This window comes from Aotus nancymaae, unplaced genomic scaffold, assembly GCF_030222135.1.
Source record: "Aotus nancymaae isolate 86718 unplaced genomic scaffold, 86718_ANA_hifiasm-v0.15.2.pri h1tg000002l, whole genome shotgun sequence".
In the NCBI taxonomy this organism is placed as follows: Eukaryota; Metazoa; Chordata; class Mammalia; order Primates; family Aotidae; genus Aotus; species Aotus nancymaae.
Genome location: NW_026988413.1, coordinates 3,193,906 through 3,214,977, shown reverse-complemented (window position 1 = coordinate 3,214,977; position 21,072 = coordinate 3,193,906). Strand labels below are relative to the sequence as shown.

The following is a 21,072-nucleotide window of genomic DNA, read 5'->3' as shown; positions in this document are numbered from 1 at the left end:
AAATTCTGATTATTTGATGCCTCCCATTTGGGATATCCAAAAGCAGCTGGGGTTTACCTGGATTATTGCGTGAAACAAAAACATTCCACGATGGCCGAATGTGGAGCCGGGAGGAACGGGAGGAAGGAGCCGGTGATGGCTTCGTGACGCTTTCCCCGAATAACACACCCATGAATCAGAGGCTCCGGGAGAAGGCTGGTGGTGACTCAAGGCCAGGTATCCCTTGAGCCCTGCCTGTCCCTCCATGCAGGACTGGACTTGACATGGAATCCGGGGAACTGCTCTGGCAACACCAGGCCAGGGCTCTTATTTGTTTTTATGTTCGAGGGTGGATCTAAGCCCGGCAACATCCTCAAAACACGGTTTTAACGCAGGTGCCGGTGCCACGCGTTGGAGGGCTTGTGCCTGCCGGCAGTGGAAAACCACCACCCTGAGTCACCGTGGTGCTGAAGGTCCCGGGCCTCCTACACAAGCCCTGGACCCGGAGCCCGTGAACTCTCTACCCTGGGCCGCTGTGATTGTTCTTTCTTTAGTTTCCCTGTGAGCCCCAGTGACAAACCACCGGAACCCGGAGTGACTCATAGACAGTGGAGTGTCAGAGCCAAAAGGGGCTGTGAGCTTCCAACTCGACCCATGGCTCTGCCAGGAGAGGCAGCTGTGTCCAGAGGGGCAGGGAGACCTGCCTAGTGACCCGGCTGGTTGGCGATGCAGCCAGGCCTAGGAATGGAGTCTTCTAGTGACAGTTTAGTGCCTTTGATCACGAGGAAAGCACTCTGACCCTGCATCTCACGGTGGTCCGATCGTCTGGGACTCTGGGCCCCTACTCACGTCCTCTGCCTCTCTTGGTGACACCAAGTGGTTCCTTTGCCTGGGACCCCCACACCTTCGTTCTCTTGAGTGCTTGGGGCTATGATGTGGGAGGGTCCTAAGAACTCAAGACTACTGGATGGATAGGGGAGTGAAGGTGCCAGCAGAGGTCTGCATGTGCCTGGCAGGTGGGTTCCCCTTTCACTGCCTCGAGCAATGGGGTGGGGGCTTCTGCATCTTCAAGGACGAGAATCCCTGCGGATGTCCCCTTGGGTCTGATGACTTTCGACCACGGAGACCTGCATTCCTCTTCTGAAATAGGCGAAGGTGTGGGTGTGCTCACGTTGACTTTTCTGAGTGAGTCAGCCCCCAAGCCCACCATCTGAGCCTTCAGCTCTGCTAATGGTGACTGCCCTGGGCCAGGTGTGGGGTCTTAGTGAGGAAGGAGCCCAGGAGGAGAGAAACACGGCGGGGAGGGGCCCTGGACCATGTCTGCAACAGACCAGGAAGGGCTCAGTCAAGAAACTCACCTGCTTTGGGTTTCTGAAAGAAAACCTGGCTCATGTGTTAAACATGAAGTGGGTGCAGGGGGAGACCGGCGGGTGAGGGAGACAGTGGAGACGTGGCAGCTGTGGCCTGGCAGAAGGCAAGGACGTGGCTGGGGCTGGAATGGCATGGTGCGGAGAAGAGGATTTGCTGCAGGTGTGGCTTGCAGGGAGTGGGACAGCACTCGATGTTAGAGCATGTGAGAGAGTGGCGAGAGGACTCCTGTCCCGGCACGAGCGGCTTGGGGTGGGCAGGCATCTCTTGGTGCAGAAGGCAGGGGAGGGAGAGCTGTGCCAGGTGTGGGTGCATAGAGCGGGCAGGCTCCATCTCAGATAGATTGAGTGGATGAGTCTAAGGGGTAATTGGTAGGAGATGTTCAACAGGAAGATACCCGGTAATACAAAGTGGGGCCCGGGGGAAAGATTTGGGTTGAAAATAAGTTTAGGTCAGGTGCTGTGCCTCATGCCTGTAATCCCAGCACTTTGGGAGGCTGAGGTGGGTGGATCACCTGAGGTCAGGAGTTCAGGACCAGCCTCGCCAACATGGTGAAACCCTGCCTCTACTAAAAAAAAAAAAAAAAAAAAAAAAAATAGCTGGGTGTGGTGGTAGGCACCTGTAATCCCAGTTACTTGGGAGGCTAAGGCAGGAGAATCACTTGATCCTGGGACCTGGAGGTTGCAGTGAGCTGAGATCGCACCACTGCACTGCACTACTCCAGCCTGGGTGACAAGAGCATAACTCTGTCCAAAAAAAAAAAAGAAAGAAAATAAGTTTAGGAGAAGAGGGCAATGGGTGGAGACTGAAGCCGTGGCAGTGGGTGGCAGAGAGCTGTCAGGGAGAGAGGACAGAAGGGAGCCTGGCCGGGGTGGGTGATGCTGCGCTGGCCAGCATGACAGAGAAGCCACCAAGGAGCTGGGAGGAGCCCTGAGAACCTGGGGAGGACGGCGTCAAGGAAGAGCCTGCTGTGCATGAGTGGGGCCTGGGCAGGTCCAGTCCTGTCCACGGGGCAGCCTGCAGAGCGTGGTGGAGGGTGGGGGAGCCGCACAAGGCCCTCTTGTGCCACTGCAGGGTGGGCACCCACCCTGCCCACGTCTGCCTGGCTGCCCGGCTGCCTCGGCTCCCGTCTGCCTACATTTTCCCTCTGGCTTTTCGTAGGTCTTAGCAGGCGGCTGTTCTCCAAGTGGGAGCCGCATTGCTGATGGCGGCAGGAGCAGCTCTGTTTGGCAGTGGAGGAGGTGGCTGGGCTCCACCTGCACCAGGGTTGCCCTGCGGCCACGATGGGCAGGGCCTGAGCCTAGGTGGGGCCAAGGGCAACAGTGAAGTTCGATTTTTCTTTATCTGCAGTGCCACAGTAATCTTATCGGCGCTCTGGGGAATGGAGATTGTTGCAGAAATAAATATTTGCTTCCAGGGTGGTTCCACAGCCCTCAGTCCTGGCACGCATCTGCCCCTCCCCTCGGGCCTAGCTGTGTAACAAAGACTCCATCTGCCCAGTCAGGGCCTCCTGGAGGCCAAGGGCCCTGAGGACCCCCCAGGGCTCCAGGGCTCTGATGGCTGATGGGCAGCACTGCACTTTGGCAGAGACTGCAGGCCCACTACGGCCACCCCTGCGAGGGCTCCTTCTATCACTGAGCCTCACCTCACTCTCAGGGGAGGACGGAGACCTTCAAGGCTGCAGGACCTTTGGTTTTGAGAGAGAAGATTATGCCCAGTACTGATTTGGGTCCAATCAGAAAGCCATGTGAGCGCTCAAGGCAGGAAGAGATTAATCAGGGGCATTTTCTCATGAGTGCTTGGAAGAGCTAAGAACTCGGAGCGGGTGGGGACATCACACAGAGACCAGCAGGCGCTAGAGTGGAGTGCAGGGATGTCCCTGGCTGGGGCAGAACTGTGAGGGCTGTCTTGAGGGAGCTGAGCTGGAGGAGATGCCCTGTGTTGGGACTGGCCATGCCCCTGAGTTGGGGGGGTGACCTAGGAGGAGAGCCCCCTTGGCACTCCTTCCTCCTGCCCTCCACCTCCCAGCAGGGCTGCCTAGTGGCTGCACCTGTCCAGAGAGGAGCGGGTGCCCGTCGGAAGGGCAAATGGGTGGTGGGGAGGGGCAGGGTGATGATAGTGATGACCCTGATGTCCACTGTCCTTCCAGCTCTTCCAGGTACCAGATGCTCAGCCGTGTACTTGGCTTGGTGTTATCAGCACTTCCTACATCAGCACAGTGGGGTCAGCATGACAGTGTGCCCATGGCAAAGACAGGGGGACCGACTTCCCCGTCACAGCAGGGGCACAGTGGGCCAGGGATTTGAACCTGGATTCGACGTCAGAGTCCGCCGTCTTACCCACTGCGAGGTAGCTTAGCTGGTCAGTCTCACGAGCACACGCAAGCCCATTCTGAGGCTGTCAGTCGATGAAGGTGTAGGGAATCTACAGGTGGGCATGAAGCCTGCGTGGAAGGACCATCATCCTCTCAACAGCGCCCTGCTGCTGGGGCTGACCACTGGAGGAACTGCCACTGGTCCCATTAGCCACCAGGACATCCAGAAGCAAAGTGAATCAACGGTCCTGTCTTCCTGCCATCACACAATTGCGGGCCTGCTGCTGTGCGCCTGGTTTTGGAGAGATGCTGCTTCCTTGGAGACCTCTAGGTGGATGCTCCTCCCTCCACCCCAGATGCAGTGACGTCCACAGGCTTCTGGTATTGTTTGGTTTGTAACATGCCGTGGGCTGGGGAAGGGGCTCCATCTCACTAGCAGTTTGTTCTGCAAGTCCTCAGTCTCTGGCCAGACCTGAGTGAATGTCTTAGAAAATGAACAGCTACTTTAACTTGACAGCTGAGTTTGTTAAAGTTTTAGGAGTGAAATAAATGGTGTGACCAGCACATTTCCAGATGTGTACACACAGAACGGCAGCCTCCAAAATGGCAAGACTGTGATCTGTTTCCTTTGCTTCCTCCACCACGAGATTTGCTCATGCAGCTGGCCACACCTGTTGGAAACGCAGCAGTGCAGCACATGACCCCACACAGGAAAGGTGCAGGTGCTCCCCACTGCAGACAGATGTAGGAAACCCAACTCCCCCTCCCCCTGCTCTTCCCTGGTAGGAAGTTGGTCCCACAGTGAAACCCAACATGGCAGCGTCTGGTGGCCTTCCGATGAGGACATCCAACCTGCTGGTGCCCTACCCTGGAGGTGGTGCTGGGGTGCTGTGGGGCAGGTGGCAGCAGGATGCAGTGCCCTCCCTGCTCTCCACGGTGTGCTGTCTCCCACCTGGTCCTGCTCACCACTGCCATCGCTGACCCAAGCTTCCGTGAGCTTGCGGGTGAATGGCCTCCAAGCCGGTCCCTCTACCCAGCTCCTCCCATGTAACTAGGTCTTGAGACTTGTGACTCCCTTTTCTGTAATTACGTCCTTTGCTTCTTAACCACCTCTGCTGGTTCATGTGAGGGGAGAACAGGTACAGATGAGGAAAGGAAGACCCACAGAGATGGGTGGCCTCCACAAAGTGGACAAACCACTGCCACCCCTTGCTTCCTTCCTACCTGGAGGAAAGCTACAGGGTGCCTGCCTCCCCTCCACAGGGCACATATCATGTTGGGGTGATGGTGTTTCTAGGGGCAGGGAAGGACAGATGTGCTTCTGGGATAATTCGTGTTGTGGGTTGAATCTATAATTATAGCACAGTATGATATAAGAAAGTATAGTATAGTATTGTTGCATAGCATAGTATAGTGTAACATTGTGCAGCATAGGATGGCATAATATAGTGTTGTCCAATATAATATTACTCAGTATAGCATGGCACAGCACCACAGAATATAACATGGAATAGTGTAGTGCAGTACAGTTTCTGTTTTCAGAGGTGGGTAGCTATTATGTTTAAGTGAAAGCCTGACTCAGTGGAGCGGCCAGCGTGTCTTCCAGTACAAATGATGATGTATGTCTACATTACACTTACCCTGCAGAAAGGAACAAGATGGGGAACTTTTGAGAGTCAGGCAGTTTCTGCGGTCCAAGTAGGGCCACCCAGTTAATAGTCTTAGTCACAGCATCCTTGGAGCGCATCGATGCTGGCGTCTCAGCAGGAGTAATGGGCTGACTCTCAAAAGCACAACAAACGCCCTGCTGTGATTATGGGCATGGCCTCTCTCAGACTTCGGCAGGTACTTTGCACAGTGTAGCAGCACCTGCCTCCGGGGTGGGTTTGGAGCAGGTTGGGGTGAGGCTGGTGGCTGCCACCAGGATGGCCCTGGCTCTCCCTGGCAGCTTCCTTGTCCATCTGCAGAGGCTGGCCACCATTCTCATCTAGGAACTAGAACCCATTTCTCCACAGCACCCAATGAGGCCATTGCCTCTCTTAGGATACTTTGGGTAGAAATAAATCCTGAGTGCTTGGTTCACAGGCATTGGAGGTGTCACGATCACACTACTCCTTGCTGGGATGGTCCCTCTCTTTCTTCCCTTTCCTTTTTACCTTCCCCGGCAGCCCCTTCTGCTCCCAGCACACTCCACTGGTGTCTCTACCTACTGTTGGTCCCATTGTAAACACTTCCAGGCACGTTTAAACCAGCAAGGCAATACTCTCGAGACAGCTGCTGACTGCCCTTGCTTCTTCCCATTCCCTGGAGGAAGCCCACATGAAATGTTACGATAACCTACAGATGACCATTTCCAGGAAAGGAGGAGCCTATCTTGGTAAATAAGTGAACTAATCGGCAGAGGTTCTTCTATCTGTCATGTGAATTTGAATTTCTGGGGATAAGTATGCAGGAGTTCATAGCTGGGGAGAGGACTAAACGTGCAAAGTAGCATTTCCATGTGAGAGAGGAGTCATTGAGCAGCGAAGTGAAGGCACTGTGTGCTTATGTACATGCATGTGCACACGTGTGCATGCGTGTGTACATGTGAGTGCATGCCTGAGCATGTGTGTGTTAGAATCTTGCCCTGAGCTGGCTGTGAGGAAGGGGAAGTTCAGTTTCTGTGCACTCTGCACCCTGCCATTGTACCATCATTTCACCTCCACCCCGCCATTGTACCATCATTTCACCTCCACTCTGCCATTGTACCATCATTTCACCTCCACCCTGCCATTGTACCATCATTTCACCTCCACCCCGCCATTGTACCATCATTTCACCTCCACTCTGCCATTGTACCATCATTTCACCTCCACCCCGCCATTGTACCATCATTTCACCTCCACCCCGCCATTGTACCATCATTTCACCTCCACTCTGCCATTGTACCATCATTTCACCTCCATCCTGCCATTGTACCATCATTTCACCTCCACCCCACTCATTGCACCTCCACCTCGCCATTGTACCATCATTTCACCTCCATCTCGCCATTGTACCATCATTTTACCTCTTTGTATTTCTACATCGCTCTCCTTCTTCTCCTTACGGAGCTTTCTGATTTGACCAAACTGAATACTATGCAACATCAAGGTCTGTTGTAAGTCTGATTTGTTATGAATGATTTTCAGTAGAATGATAGTCTGTGGCTTTAATGAATTTTAATGAGCTTGACTGTATGAACAGAGGTAAACGGCATCTGTGTTTTGGGTGCCATGTTGTCATGGAATTCTAACTCATAGAGGAAAATCCCAGCTTCCAAGAGCAAAGTCCTTAAAGCAAAGTCCTGATGGCCATCTCGGGAATTGTCCAAGCTCTAGAACATCTCACTTCTGCAAGGATCTGTCCGTGTGTCACAGAGTACCTGGAGTGCCTTGTCTGGGCTGCTGGCTGGCAGCCCCCTCCCAACAATCCATTCAGACGAGGGGCAGCTGGGTCCTCAGTTTGCTGTGTAAAGAGAAAAGGGCAGAGTCCTGAAGAGATGAACTCCAGCAGAAAGGGGTGCTTGACCAGCAGGAGAGAAGGTAGCCACGCTGGTGAGTGTCCGGACGGGACCCAGCGCTCGTGCCTGGAGCCAAAGGGAGGAAGGAGGGGGTGGCTTTGGAGCATCCATGCCCTGAGAGGAGGTGGGTGGGAGCTGAGTGGGGCAGCCAGCAGCTTGGCACAAGGGGCGAGACCCAGGGAAAGAAACAAGGACAGCCACAGTGACCGACACTTGCTCTCCACTCTGGGGGGCCAGAGCCCGGCCCAGGGCTGGGAGGTGAGACAGGGCGGGACAGGGCCATAGAGGCAGCCGCCCATGGTCTCCGGAATGCATGAGGCTGTGACTCTTCAGTGGCTGCTGCTGCTTCTGAAGAGCAGCCTGCGGTTGCAGCGGGCCCTCTGGGGAGAGCTTCTGATTTCACTTTCATGCTCTGTCTCAACTGAGAGGAATTGGAAAACACATGGGCTGCGTGATTTAATCATCCTGCTATTTGTTAATTAGTCTGTGTGAAGTGGCAATCCACCGTGCGCGTGGGCGTAGGGGCAGGACCGCGGTTTGCTGGGAAGCCAGCCGCTCGGAGCAGAGGCAGTTGGAGCTCACCTGCTCGGCTGCACTTCCCGAGCTGCCCACGCTTCCCAGTCCCTTTGAGAAGTTTTCCATTTAGAAACTGTCTTAAGGGCCTCTCACTTGTTCAAATAGGAACCACGATTCCCTCCACCCAAGCCATTTAAGAGGTATGCAGAACGGAGCCCACCTTCATAAGCAGAGTTGAAGCTGGGCCTCCTGGCTCCCTGGACCTGTCCCTCTCCAGGTGGGGCTGCTTCCCTAGCTTCACTTGCCCAGGGCTCTGAGGTTTCCCCTTCCTCTCTACCATCAGAGGTTGTTTTCAGGAAAAGATGCATATCAGTCATTTACATGCTAGTGTGAATGAGCTCCAGCCAACAGTTCCTGTGATTCATTCAGTACATGTTAACCAAGGGCTGCTATTCCAGGTGATGGGGATATGAAAACCTTGGTCCTGCCCTGTGAGTTCTACAGTAGAGCAGGTGAAGTGGAAGGAAAAACAGATCACTGAAGCCAATGTGATCAATGCAGTATTATTCCCAGGGAAACTTTAGGGACAGGGGCACTGCTTACTGTGGACTAGGGTTGGTCAAGGAAGGTTTTCTAGAGGTGGTGACAGCTAGGCTGGGTCTTTAGGATGAGTGGGAAGAGAGGAGAACATGTGGATATGGCCAGGCAGAAAGGCTCCACAGCCAAGCCACAGCCAAGGCAAAATGCAGGGAGAGTTCTGGATGCCGTGCGCTTGGCGTTGCTAGGTAGTGTGGAGGGGCAGGCTGGAGCTAGGTAGCTAAGCAGCTTGGCAAATGGAGCAGCTGAGGATTCTAAACAGGAGCTCTGCAGTCCTCTCCACCATTTATGGGTTGAACCACACGAAATTGCCACTATTTGGCCATTTGGAGCCAAGACAAATGTCAGCTTTGTGGGGTGTAGCCTCACAGAGAGGCTGCTTGAGGGTCTTTGCAGAGGGTGGATGAGCAGAGGACATACTCTGGAGACTGCTGGGGGACCCAGCCCTGAGGTCACCAGGCCAATGGTGTCCAGACTCTGGTGTGGGCTGGGAGAAAGGGGAGGTGCAGGAAACCCAGAGGTGGTAAAGTGGCAGAGCTGGGGCGTGGGGTGGGGGTGCAGCAGAGGAGAAGGTGCACTGAGGCTGAGGTCCAGGGTTGCGGACATGTGGACCATATGAGTCCAGCCAGGTAAGAGACAGGTTCCAGGAGAGGGGCTTAGAGCCGCTGTGATGAGCTTGCAGTGTATAAACCTATGTGTGGCAGGGACTCCTGAAGCCTGACAGTGGTAGGATGAATCCATAGGCATGAAGCCATAGTGGCAGGGTTTTTACAGATGCTGCGGATGATTTGGGGAAGGAGGGTCTTGCCAGTCTCTCTCACGTCACATTTTGCGGCGGCCATCGTTTGGGCAAGCTGTGGTCTTGCTCTGGGCCCGCAGACGGTTGTATATCCTGCTGGCTCCAAGATTTGAGACCAAGGGGGCCCTGGTGATTTGCAAGCCTCCATTTAGTTGAAAGGGTGATGGCTGGGCCTTCTAGGGAACCCACGCTCCGAGGAGTTGTCTCACTCCCTCAGGGCAGCAGAGCTTATTAGAGGAGGAGCCGGGGGTCCAGGAGGCACGGCAGGCACATGGGCCATCCAAGGTCCTCCACCGTGGGCTCTCATGGACTCCCCACTGGATGGCAACTTTCCCCGGGTCCTCCCTGATTTCCTCCTCTTTGAGGTCCCCTGGCCCGTGGCCCCTTCCCATTCCATGCACACCCCCAGCTTTGTCGCTGACCCCTACTATTCTAACGCAGTGTTTGCTGATTCTGCTGTCTTCCACACCATGTCATGGGAGCTCTGAGCGTCTCTCTCTAAGTGACAACTAATGATGATAACAATCATAACCACAGACAAAGGCGTAAGGCCTGCCACGTGCCTGCCAGACTCTCGTAGCAGCGGTTTATACAGACGAGCTTGTTAATCCCCCCACGCAGCCAGTAAGTGGTTGAGTTGGGATTTGAACCCAAGGAAGTGGTGCGTCCCTCCTCACGTGTGTAGGTGGAGTCAGGGGTGTGGCAGCCAGCCTCTCCCTTCCCTGGAGAGTCATGGTTTCAGCAGGGCCCTGCGGTCAGCATCTCATCCTTTCCTGTGGTTGGGAGGAGTGACTCTTGTTTGGGAGGGGGCCCCGAGGCTGGTGGGGAGGGCTGTGGGCAGCAGGGGCTGTGGGCTCCTCATCAGATCCACCTACCAGGCAGCCACCTCCTGGGACCAGCGCTGATAGGCTCACATCACAATTGTTTAAAAAAATGTTAAATACTTTCTGACTCCCCTTTTCTCTCACTATAGGTCCATGTGTGCCTCGTCTGAGCTACAATTTTCAAGTCACCTGTGACCGTGGATAACTCTGAGGTGGTCAGCAACTTGTCAGTTGATTTCCAAGCTGCTGTTCCACGGACTCTGGCTCTGCAGGGAGCACCTGGGCGACCTCCCTGCTGCGGGGTGGACTCGGGCCCATCTCACGGATTCCCCTGCGGGGTGGACTCAGGACCGTCTCACAGATTCCCCTGCGGGGTGGACTCGGGCCCGTCTCATGGATTCGACTCAGTCCCGTCTCACGGATTCGACTCAGTCCTGCCTCGCGGAATCGACTCAGGCCCGTCTCACGGATTCCTTCGCGGGGTGGACTCCAGCCCGTCTCGCGGATTCCTCTGCTTCTGTTGCTTTGCTCTCCAGTGTGTCCTCAGGCCAGGGCCTGCTTGTTGCTGACCCCAGGAGGAGGGGCACCAACATGAGGGTGCTAGCATCTCCCCAGTGGTGGCTTCCCAGGGCTGGGCAACCCTGGGGGAGGGGTTGGGACAGGAACCTCTGTCACTTGCTGCCACTGCCTGGGTCAACCACCTGGCAGGACTGGCCACTCCTGCTCGAAAGGCTCAGGCTTGCCTGCCTTCTCTCACCCAGCGCTCGTGCAGGGACACACCGGGTTGGCATTCTGTGTCTGCTTGTGAGCTACTCGCATGATAAGTCTTGGTCATCCTACAGGATGTCACTTGGTTCATGCCGAAGAGAAATTGTAAAGGACTCCTTTGCCTGCTCAGTTCCCAGGGCCTCTGTCACCTTCTGTCCCTATCGCTTTGGGAGCACAGCAGCAGTGGGCTGGCTGGGCTGTGCAGGTGAGATTCAGGGATTAGGTACAGTTGTGTGAAAGGTGAGCCTGCTAGACAGGGAAGCTTTCATCAAGGCCTCTGCTTGGCAATGATGGCGTCAGAAGCTTCAACCAAAATGCGCAGGGCTTGGACATCAAGACGATGTCGCTGCCCTCGGGACGAGTCACTCTCCACCACTGACTTCCTTTGATGTTCTGCGCTCAGCCTGGAGTCTGACCTGGGACTGTAGCACTTGTTCTCCCAAGGAAAGCCTGGCAGCCAAACCCAGCTGTGCACCTGAGCTTGCTCCTTGGCAGAGATGAAGGGCGTGATGTTTTATAGCCACTCAACACCCACGGACAGTTGGGCTGCTTGTAGGGAGTTAGTCATGCCTTTGAACTGACTTACCTGAAATATAATTGCTTCTGACGGTGGCATGATGGATTAGAGTTATTTGTATTTATTGAGATTGTTGTAATTAGCAATCTCAGGGCTCAGTCTAATTGCATTATCCATGCTGGAAAAACAAAACAAAACAGTCCTTCATCTTCAGTTCTCCAATGGTTGCCAGTTACACACAGCTTATCTTTGCAGTGGAAGTTGTCTTTGGAGAATATGTCTTCTCGGTCCCAGGTGGTCCTGGCCTTGGGCTGGGATCTAAGTGGGCTGCTTTGGAGTAAGCTGACAATACACAATTATTAAGGCTATTTCGACCTGCAAGTATGGTTTCTTATAAAGGAACAATTAAATACCATTTAGACTTTACATTGACTAAGGAAAGGAGAAGATGGAAGAACTCCTCTTGCTTAGATGCAGTAGATTTTGTTTTTTAAAAAAATAATCTCTGGGGAATAAACTTAACCAAGGAGGTGAAGGACTTGTAAACAAAATGTTAAAACTATACTGAATACTAGAAAATGTTGATGAAAGCTGTTAAAGAAGACATAAATAAATGAAAAGACATCCCATGTTCATGGATCAAAAGACAATATTGTTAAGATGCCAATACTATCGATTCTATGCAATCCCTGTCAAAACCCCATTTTTATTTCAAACATAGGAAAATCCATTCTAAAATTCACATGGAATCTCAAGGGGCCCTGAATAGCCAAAACAGTCTTGTAAAAGAACAATGTTAGAGGGAGGTCTCACACTTTCTGATTTCAAAAACTACAGTAATTAAAAAACTACATAATTGAAACAGCATGATACTGTCACAAAGACATAGAAAAATGAAATAGAATATAAATCTCAGAAATCAACCCTCACACATATGGTCAAATGATCTTTGGTGAGGGTGCCAAGACCACTCAGTGAGGAAAGGACACAGCCTCTTCAACAAATGATGTTGGAAAAATTAGATATTTACATGCAAAAGAACAAAGTTGGACCCTAACCTTACACAAAAATTTACTCAAAATGGGTTAAAGAACTAGATATGATACCAAAAGCATAAAAATTCTAGAAGGAAATATAGGGGAAAACTTCATGCATTAAGTTGGCATGATTTTTTTGGATATGTCACCAAAAGCACAGGTGACAAAAGCAAAATAGACAAATGGGACTACATCAAACTAAAAACTTCTGTATGGTGAAGTACACAATCAATAGCGTGAAAAGGCAACCTACCGAATGAGAGAAAATATTTGCAAATTATATATCTGATGGGGGTTAATATCCGGAATATATGAAGACCATTTAAATCTCAGCAACAACAACAAAATAAGTAACTCAATTTAAAAGTGGCATAGGCTTTAAATAGACATTTCTTCAAAGAGGGTATACAAATGGCCACATAAGCACATGGAAAGATGGTGAATATCATTCACATTAGATAAATGAAAACCAAAACCACAATGAAATATCACCTGATGTCCATTAGGATGGCTACAATCAAAAAGCCAAAGTGTTGACAAGGGTGTAGAGAAATTGAAAACTACATAAAGTTGGTGAGGATGTAAAATGGTATGGCCACTATGTAAACCAGTATGGTTGGTCCTCAAAAAATTAAAGATAGAACTGTCATAGGATCCAGCAATGCCACTTCTGGTTATATACCCAAAGGAGATAAAGGTAGGATCGCAAATAGAGATTTTTATGCCCACATTCGTAACGACATTGTATATATTAGCCAAGTGGTGGAAAGAACTCAGGCATCTATTCTCTTTTTAAATAAGTATTTACTTTTATTGACACCTATTAGATGTACATATTTTCAGGGTACATGTGATAATTTACACTCACATAATCAAACTGTGGCAATGGGAATATCCATTACCTTAAATATTTACCTTTTCTTTATGCTAAGAACAACTGAATTATTCTCTTCTAGCTATTTCAAAGCAGCTGATTAATGATAACTATAATCACTCTACTGAGCTATCAAACACTGGGTCTGATTTTTTTCTGCATATATATTTATACCCTCAATCAGCCTCTCTTTTTCCCCACCCACCCCCCTGCCCTTCCTAGCCTCTTGTAACCCCCAATCCACTCTCTGTCTTCACGAGGTCCTCTTTTTTAGTCCCCACATGTGAGTGAGAACATGTGGTATTTGTCTCTCTGTGCTTGGCTTATTTCACTTAACATCATGTCGCTGTAAATGAAAGGATTTCAATCTTTTTACGGCTGAATGATATTCCACTGTATGTTTATACCGCATTTTCTTTATCCATTCATCCACAGATGGACACTTGTGTTCATTCAATATTTTGACTACCGTGAATAGTGCTGCAATAAACACGGGAGTGAAGATTTAAACATATACCCACCAGTGGGATTGCTGGATCATATAGTGGTTCTATGTTTAGATTTTGAGGAACCTCCATACTGTTCTCCACTGTGGCTGTGCTAATTCGCAATCTTGCCAGTGGTAAACAAGGGTTCCCCTTTCTCCACATTCTCACCAGCATCTGTTATTCCCTGTCTTTTTGAGAAAAAGCATTCTGACTGAGGCGAAGCGATATTTTACTGTGATTTGGACTTACATTTCTCTGATGATTAGTGAGGTTGAACATTTTTTTCATATACCTGTTGACCATGTGCATGTCTTCTGTCATAAAGTATCTGTTCAGATCTTTGAACCATTTTAAAATCATATGTTATTTTTATTTTTTGCTGTTGAGTTATTTGAGCTCCTTATATAGTTTGCTTATTAATCCCTTGTCAGATAATGAGATTGCAAATATTTTCTCCTATTCTGTAGGTTGTACATTCACTTTGTTGATTGTTTTGTTTACTGTTCAGAAACTTTTTTTTTTTTTTTTTGTAGAGACAGTCTCACTATGTTGCCCTGGCTGGTCTTGAACTCCTGGCCTCAAGTGATCCTCCTACCTTGGCCTGGTCTTGTGCAGAACTTTTTCAGCTTTCAACTCATTTTACAAGGCTAGGATTACCATGACACCCAAACCAGATAAGGATACAACAACTAAAAAGAAAACCACAGGCCAACATCACTGATGAACATAGATGCAAGCTGAATCCAATAGCACATCGAAAAGATCATTCACCATGATCAGGTGGGTTTCATCCCAGGATGCAAGGACAGTTCTACGACTGCAAATCACACTGCAGTCGTGGAATGATCACACGATTTTTGTTCTCAGTTCTGTTAATGTTCTTGATTCTTTAATGTAAAATCCTTTCTCTTAATCTCTTTTTGAAGAGCAGTTGAAGGTGAATATGCCTTTTTGCTTTTTCTTTGCCTGAAACATGTCTAACAGTTTTTCCAGAAAGACCTCTGGGTCTAGGACCTGGTCTAGCCTCTAAGTCCGCTTTTCCTGAGCGTGGCAGCCTTGGTGGAGGCAGGTTCCCAGACCTTCCTCATCAGCCAAGGGCATGTCTGTCCGTCCCCAGGGCTCTTGTGACATGGGAAGGAGCTTCAACAAGATACTTAAGAAATTTTATCAAAATCGTTACTGATGAAGATGACTCTTACTTTTTTCATGAAATTCTTAAATGACTTAATTTTAGTTTCTTTTTCTATTTTAGCCCATTTCTGCTCCCTGAGGGGACTAGCTTCTCAAGAAGAAATTTTGACTTCCTTTCTATATTTTTCTTTTCCTTCTCAGAGGACAATGTAGTTGGTTCTGTGAACTAAGTGTGTCTTTTAAGATACCCCACGTCATCCAAAGCTGGACTGATGCTGTGACTCCTCTCTGTCATAGTCTGCCCCTCAGCAGGGTGACCCGGGCTCATTCAAATCATTGAGCATGCTGTGCCGATCCATTCTGTAGGACACTTGTCTTATCTTAGTGAAACTGGGGGTCCAGTGGTTTGAGGGACTATGACACGCTTGCCCACTCTGTCTCCTACAGGACTTGCCCAGCCTCATCTCAGAAAACTCAGCCCTTTGGATATTCACAATATTGAGTTTACTCAGGAAGAGCTTAAAGAAACATTGTTGATCACCTACTGTTTGGTAGATCTTGGACTAAATTTACCCTGGTTTCAAATCCCATGTGTTCTGAATCCCTTATCAATGGTATGCAACTGTCATCCCCAGAAGGAAAGCAAGCACTCATATGTAACGTGTCCCTCTGCCCTGACCACGAGTTCTGTGGAGACCGAGAGGGATCTGTGTGTTCAGTGCTGGGTGGATGCAGGCGGCCTGCACAGAGCAGCCGCAGCCTTGACACCTGGGTCCTCCCCTGGGTTTTACTTGGCTCCAGGCAAACAGGGTGTGCAGTCCAGGAATGGGGCTTGTAGGACACCCGGGCCAGCAGCACAGGCATGAGCATTACCCGAAACTCAAAATTTTCATGAGCTGTACCCAAAACTCAAGATTTTCATTTCCACACATCATTCAAGTATCCAAGCTGGCTGAGCTGGGGCTTCGCCTCTTTTTTTTTTCCTTTTCTTTTCTTAGCCTAACACAGGGAAGTTGTATCTGTTCTTCCTCTTCCTTCTCCTCAGTTGTCCAGGCCCAGGTGTTCAGTACAGTTCCCTCCAAGAAGTTTAGAGTGGATTCTCAGAGGGCAGGACCCTGGTGAGGACGGACGTCTCAGCCCCCATGCTGAGCGGAAGGAGAGAGGCTTGGTCCAGCCCTCAAGGCCTTCTATACCCACCAGGTATCTAGGAAGCCCTGGAGAGCCTGAAACAGTAAAGAGGAGAGGCGCTCCACGGGGAGCACGGGTGGAGAGAGAGAACCCTTCCCACTGAAGCCTCCAGCCCCGGCTTCTTCTCAGCCTTTGGCAGCTATTAAAAAATTCCCGTGATTTTTGCCCACTGATGATGCCCGTCATTCTCTGGAACCTGAATTCAGAAGTGCAGGCTCATAGCAGTGCGTCTGACATATTTACAGGAATGCATTTTATCCTAAAAGCTGGGGCCATTTGTACACAAGAAGGGTGTAGCTATAGGAACCTCGGACCTGTATTTAGTAGAGAATGAAGTCAGTCTTTTCTGGGTACTTAACAGTTTTCCACTTCCTGGTGTGTAGGTTAAACTTGGTTTTAGTTATGACAGATTCGGATTCTGATAACAAGTATGAAAATAACCATCTAATTGACGGCTCGATGTACAGTATCATTCTAGAAAGGATTATTTAGAATTATTTGATCAGGTAAGGTTTTGGTCATGCTGTGTCTAGATTTTCCTAAGTTCTCTTAAAACACAAGTTCAGACCAACACGTATATTTATGCAGGCATGTATAAATGTGGTCTGCAGAGTGCCTGCGTGGACGCTCTGGGTCAGGCTGGCAGCCTCAAGGAGGGACTGAGGTCATCCTCAGTCGCTGTGGCTGAGTTAAGTTCACCCCCCAATTCACATGTTGAAGCCCTGACTCCCAGGACCTCAGAATGTGACTGTATTTGGAGATAAGGCATTTCAAGAGATAATTGAATTAAAATGGGGTTATTAGGGTGGGTCCTGATCCCATCTGACCGGTGTCCTTATAAGAAGAGGCAATGAGGACACAGATACTCCCAGAAAGCCGACCCTTCGAGGACCCAGGGAAGAGACAGGGAGGGAGGCATCGGAGGGATCCAGCCTTGCCCACCCCTTGCTCGTGGTCTGCCAGCATCCCGAGCTGTGAGAACTTCTGTGTGTGAGCTGCCCATCAGCAGCCCAATCTGTGGGATTTGCTGCGACAGCCAAGCTGACTCCCACACAGGTCTGGAGCAAGCGCCGGCCGGGTGCCCCAGGGCTCTCCTCTCTCTGACAGTTTTTCTTGTGACCGAGGCTGCCTGCAGAGCACACGATCTTGCCGCACTCTTCCTTAAGTGTAGAATTCTGATTTTTCTCAGGCAGCAACATGCCCTCCCAAACACTCAGTTTTCTAAGCTTCCTTTGAGCTCCAGCCAGTGGCACTTAGGCGGGACGACACGGGCAGATGCCCCTTCCTCTAATAGGGAGGCAGAGGCTCTGGGACAGCTCTTCCCTGCTCCGGAGCATCTTCTCTGTCCTTGCTGGAGGGATGTGCCCACAGTGGTCTGTGCCCAGAGGCAGCCGTGCAGATGATGGGAACGCGGGGCCATAGGGAGTGCAGGGCCCTGACCACCTCCCTGGCAGGCCTCCCCTATCTCCAGGCTTGTTTTTATGGGACAAATAAAAACCCATTTGTTTATGTCAGACCAAGTTTCTGTCATTTGTTCCTAAACTGACTTATAACTGACGATAGCCAATAAATCACTGCAAGGGCTCATCTAAACGCTGTGGAAGGTGGAGCTGGGAGGGCACCTGGGCCTGCGGCAGGACGCCACCCTGCAGAGAAAAGCGACAGCTCACGGATCTGCCAGCCACGGTGGTCCTGCCAGTGCAGGAGAGGCACGGACAGTCCTGAATTCAGTTCCCCAAATTCCAAGCCTGCTAGAACAAGGCGGGAGAGTGTAGCTAAGCAGCCGGGGTGGAAAAGAAGTGAGTGTCTTCAGGGATGGAGGCTGTGGGCTCGGCGCGGCGCCCCGTCACTCTTCCCTTGCATGGCCGCAGTGAGGACAGCCCCACACCTGCATGGCCTGCAGCGGTGCCGCTCGCTCAGGCTGGCCAGGCCACGGTGGGTCTGCCGTTTACATCCCCGTGTAACAGGTGGAGATGGTGGTGCCTGCTCACCGGAGGGTGCCTGGTGCTGAGGAGTTCTGAAGTTTGTGTGGAAGGAATGAAAACTGAGGAGGCAGGAAGGACTGCCAGCGAGAAGAGCTGTGCTCATTTTGTGTGGCCTTAAGGGCAGCTCTGTGACAACAGGCAGAGGGGACGGGTTTCGAGGGGTCAAGGTGGGCTCTAGACGGGGAAGAAGTTTCCATCAGCAAGAGCTTTCCCAAATTGGAATGGACTGCTTCAAAAAGTAGAATTTCATGCCTGTGGGGGTGTCAAGAACAGACTGTGGGATCCCACCCGGAGGATGCGATGCAGGGGAATTCAGACACGAGGTGCGGGTGGGGCCGGACGGCCTCCAGGGTCTGAGCCTAAGCGTGTGGCCCCTGGGGGCTGGGTCGGCGGGCTGTTGAGGAGCATGAGCAGTCGACTTTATTTACAGAGAGTCTCCTACAGGCTCCTCCCAGGTGCCCCAGGAACATACAGAAATGCAGACGCAGCTGGGTCCAGGGCCCCTCACGCTTGGGCAGGGGGGCCTGCTCCCCAGGTGGTCAGGGGAAAGGGAGTGCTGGGTGATGTCAGAAAAGGGAGACTGTGGGATTTCATATGGCCTGAGAAACGGCTTGGCTTCACAGAGAGCGAAAGAAAGGAAGGTGGGATGTCTGCTCCCAGGCAGGGAAGAACCAAAGAAACAAGGGAGGCAGCCTGGGCGGTGGCTGAGCGCCTAATCCGACCACGGCTAAACAGTGGTCAAGCGCCTAACTCGACCACGGCTGAACAGTGGCCAAGCGCCTAACCCGACCACGGCTGAACGGTGGCCGAGGGCCTAACCCGAGCACAGCTGGGCGGTGGCCGAATGCCTAACCTGACCATGGCTGGGCAGTGGCTGAGAGCCTAATTCGACCACGGCTGAGCTCTTGCTGATCTTGGAGAAGGGAGGGTGGGGCCAGACTCTGGATGGCTTGGAGCCCCGACCAGAGTCCACACTGGGAAGAAAGTGAAGGGAAGTTAAAGACTCAAGGTTTGCACATGGTTTTCTCAGGAAAAAAATAAACTCCCCAAACCACAAGACGAGCACAAGCTGGGAAGGACTCCACGGCCCACTTTTCTGTGGTGTGATCCCTACGTGTTTCTGAAGTTCATGGAAGGGACGTGGTAGAAAGGGGAAGAATGTCACCAGGGTTTTTTTTTTTTTTTGAGATGGAATCTTACTCTGTTGCCCATGCTGGAGAGAAGTGGCACATTCCTGGCTCACGGCAACCTCCGCCTCCTGGTTCAAACGATTCTCCTGCCTCAGCCTCCTGAGTAGCTGGGATTCAGGCATGTGCCACCATGTCCAGCTAATTTTTTGTATTTTTAGTAGAGACGGGGTTTCACCCTGTTTGTCAGGCTGGTCTCGAACTCCCGACCGCAGGTGATCTGCCTGCCTTGGCCTCCCAAAGTGCTGGAATTATAGGCATGAGCCACCGCACCCAGCTACCAGTTACCAGATTTTAAAACATATTTTTAAGTTTAAAAATTTTTTGCATTAATAATAGTGATAATAATTTTACATACTGTAAGTTTCACCTATTTTAAATGTATAATTCAATGGTATATATAAAATGTATAATTATGCAACTGGTACTCCAATTCCATTTCCAACATTTCCATCACCCAGAAAGGCCTAGCACCTGTCTGTACTCAATCTCCATTCTCACCCCAGCCCAGGCAACCACAAACCCGTTTTCCATTCCTACGGATTTGCCTTTTCTGGATGTTCATGTAGATGGAATCAGGCAGTCCGGGATCTTTTGAGACTGGCCTCTTCACTCGGCATCAGTGTGAGATTCATCCATGCCCAAGCAGTCATCGGCAGTTTATTCTTTTTTGTTGATGAAGAGTAACCCGCTGTAGAGAGGAACCACATGTTACGTATCCGTTCACCAGGCAGATGCTTGCATTGTTTCCGGTTTGACTATTGCTTCAGTTTGAATGTGCTTGCGCTGTTTCTAGGATGAATATTGATGGCATAGACCCTTGATACTAGTCTTTGTGCGGACATGTGCTTCTCCGTCTCTTGGGCAGATGCTCAGGAGTGCGCCAACTAAGTGTTGTTGCTCAGGAAGTGTGAGGTGGGGTGAGGAGGTGGGAGAGGATCCAAGAGGGGGTGCACACTGCGACTGGGGCTGAGTCCTTTCAGCACGGAATGAGGAGGAGCGCGATGAGATGGAGGCCATGATGCTCACGGTGGAGGAGAGCCGAATACCCAGCCTCTTGGGAACCACGAGGAGAAGCTCAGGCTTGTGGTTGGGGGCTTGGAGACTTCACAGGCTCCTAAATAAGGGTTCAGTGCAGAGAGTAGGAGTTTAGGAAGAAAGGTTTAGTAGCAGGATGGTGGAGGGAACGGGGCAATGAGAGGCAGGGCCCGGAGGAGGTTCAGGATGGGGTGCGCACAAAAGGCTTTTAAATCTGGCAGTGGCATTGAGGCTGGAAAGGACGGCACAGGTGGAGGCATGTACTGAGAAACCTCTCCTGGAATGTGGCTGGAGTCACAAGATGCTGCAGTTGAATTAGTGGTCACTAAATGGCTCATCCTAACTAAAAGCAGGTCTCATGCCCACAGAAAAGCACTTTCTATTTCCTTAAAATTTCCTTTGTACACATTACAGTTGAGATTACTCAGTAATAGGTGTAACGTGACAAAATATAAACAAACTGCAAAATTGAACAGAATAAAATTCACAAAGGGCCCTAATTCCAATACCACATAGATAGTAAATGACTAAAAATTCTAAATGAGCACAGAAAACGTCTGTCGCGTCAAATATATTAATTCCAACAGTCTGATACATGCACTTAATTAAAACAGTGATCACCACCTGCCCAAAGGCCGCCTCGGTGAAGCTTTAATTACTTGTCTCAGTTATACTATGTAGCAGAAAGAAAGGCCTTAGAGTCGCTTTCTTCTTAGCAGACTTGGAGCCCAGAAAAGCGATACAAAAATATTTCTTTTGGTGATATTTGAAAAGAAAAAGAGACATTGCTTGTATTTTCTTGTTGGCTGTCTCTACAGCTGACTCTGATGAAAAATTGCACTTCACATTGTAATGCTTCTCTGAGCAAGTGTGTCTGCATCAGGGGTTGTATTATCTTGAGCTTTGATTATATCTGAGGGT

General features: G+C 50.6%; 1 long non-coding RNA gene across 1 annotated transcript; it reads left to right on the top strand.

Annotated features, from left to right (window-relative positions):
* Nucleotides 1-8,415: 8,415 nt before the first annotated feature.
* On the top strand, nt 8,416-17,363 carry LOC105712295 (uncharacterized). Its single transcript, XR_010338771.1, has 6 exons — nt 8,416-8,944; nt 10,088-10,266; nt 10,454-10,721; nt 10,837-10,911; nt 16,905-16,997; nt 17,236-17,363. It is a non-coding gene; the product is annotated as an uncharacterized LOC105712295 (long non-coding RNA).
* The last annotated feature ends 3,709 nt before the right edge of the window (nt 17,364-21,072 follow it).